Here is a 2,446-nt window from a genome sequence, read left to right on the forward strand (position 1 = left end):
TTCTTGTAATTTTTTAAAAGAAAAAAAATGTGCATAACAAAAACTAATATCTTAGTATTTTTAAGAAATACACTCATCACCTAGGTGATAACTTGGTTTAATGTCATGTTTTGAAACCATATTAGTGAATAAAAATTCACATAAAATTATTTTAATAATTAAAAATAATAATATTAAAAAAAACTTGGTCTTCAATTTTACCAGAAATGAAACCATAGCTATGATAAATATTACTTTTCAGTTGAAGTGTGTTTCTTATCCCCCCAACATTTTAATTTGTAAATAAACAATTTTATTGTTAAAATAAATTCCATCTTTATTGCGCGGCATGTGATGGTTTTAGCAAAACAAAAAAAAAACACACTACGACATAAGAGTTTTGAACTTGCGATCACAATAAAAGACACCTTAATAGAATCAGACAATAATTGAAGTTAACAAGTGTTTAGGGTTCTAGATTTTGTTCTATCACAATAAATCCAAATAACTTGAAAATAAACACTACTCATCAAAAAAAAATAAAAGCGCCCACGTATTTCTACTCTCCTGTGTCTGCCGGCATTGGACAACGAAGACACCATAACTTCTCCGGATCCTTTTGTAAAACTCAGTTTGAACTTTCTATGTCGTTGATACAACCAACTCCATAATGCAAACTAGGCATAATTTGCCCACTTCAAGTTGGTCACTTCTGTTGTGCTGCTGCTTGCAAACCAGTATTTCCCTGTCCAGTGAAAGAAAAAAGTATACATTATACATGTACAGGATAATAACTAAGTGAAAAAAGAAATTACCTTAGGTTTCTTAGCTTTGGTATCTGGACCCACCTTAAAACTAATGAACTCCTGGCCACCCATGAATGGCCTCAAGACTTGAGGAATTTCAACCGCATCTTCCCTCTGATAGTTCTCAAGGATACAGCAAATAGTCCTTTCGGTTGCAGTTAAGGTAGAATTCAGCATATGAACATACTGTTTCGCTTGTTCATCATTCTGTAGTCAAGCAAGGATAGCAGATGTAGCTTAGAATATTGGCCAAAATAGCACCTGGAAAATAGTTTTTCTAATTCCACTAGAGTTAATTATCAAAAGGAAGTAGCAGACGCAATCTTGCCTTTTTCTGCCCAAATCCTATCCCTAGTCTCCTCGACTGGTAGTCAGTGCAATTAGAACAAGAGACAAGCTCCCTGTAAGTCTTTGATGCAGGAAACCAAGCTTCAAATCATATTTCTTGGCGGCTGCATCATTTTAAAGCGCCAGAGGCGAGTTGCAGACAACTTGATAGGGAGATTTAGCTACAATAATCAAAACCAACGTTAAATTTGATTTACAGCAATTTCTAATTTTGAATTGATTTCACAAAGATTGTACATCTTTGTAGAAGTCCTCTGAGTTCTTCAACATTTCCTCATGCATTCCCATGAATCATTGTCATTTTGGGCTGAGTATATACAGAATTGTCTCACTTTCTCAAATTGATGGACCCCGACAAATGCCCAAGTGTCCCGACCATCACAGCTGCAGCCTCTTTTTGGAAGCAAGTTGAGTATCCACTTATCTAATTGAGTAAATAACACACAGAAACAAAAATAACTCTGGTTTCAGCAGCATACATGTCTGCACTGATTTTTGTTTTCCATAAATCTGATCTAAGATCTCTGGCCTAGTTCATTTTCTTGGTTTTGAACTTTGAAATTCAAGATAGTGAAGTACAACAATAGTACATGTCGGAATTGGCAAATCCTGTGGATAGATTCTATCAGTTCAAATGGTAAGCACATAATGGCTGTTCAGCAGTAGCAATCAGGTACTTATCATCCCCTTCACCGGTAACCTGTTGAATATCATGTTAGAAGGTTTCAGAAACAGTGGGACTAGATTAAAATTAACAGATTGTGTGAGGAAGTCGGATATCACATCACAGCTACATTTTCCCCATATACCCGAATATTTCTTGTGATGAACTTTGTCAAAAATCAATCAATTGAATATTCTCATGAGCAACACATGTATGCATACCTGTCTTACAAACAGCAATAACAACGATACTAAACTTTAATCCGCCCGACATGAGCATTTTTCCAAAGCCAAAAAGATCACCCATCCATGTACCTAAATACATGAACCAACAAAGATCTCATCTTTCTTTTTAAATTTTCAATTAGTCAAGGGAGTAAAATGATACACTTTGTAGTTTGTACTAAACTTCCAAAATGAAAACAATATCTGAAATCACTTCTCTAAAAACCATTAACTCCCAATTAATATTTGTTACCAAGTCCTTACAAAAGCCCACAGGCCAATATGAGAAGAATACCCCATAATTGTTAGTTGTAAAATTGTATGTTAATGTTACCATTTCTACGATCTCACCTCAAAAATGCACTTAGGCACATAGCGATTGGAAGCTACTACTTTCTACTAGTTCAGATGGAGCAATGCATGTG

At 35.0% G+C, this 2,446-nt stretch overlaps 1 pseudogene; it reads right to left on the minus strand.

The window, feature by feature from the left end:
- Window positions 1–385: 385 nt before the first annotated feature.
- On the minus strand, window positions 386–1,415 carry LOC120250082 (annotated as a pseudogene).
- Between the last annotated feature and the right edge of the window lie 1,031 nt (window positions 1,416–2,446).

Source organism: Dioscorea cayenensis, chromosome 19 (genome assembly GCF_009730915.1).
Source record: "Dioscorea cayenensis subsp. rotundata cultivar TDr96_F1 chromosome 19, TDr96_F1_v2_PseudoChromosome.rev07_lg8_w22 25.fasta, whole genome shotgun sequence".
Classification (NCBI taxonomy): Eukaryota; Viridiplantae; Streptophyta; class Magnoliopsida; order Dioscoreales; family Dioscoreaceae; genus Dioscorea; species Dioscorea cayenensis.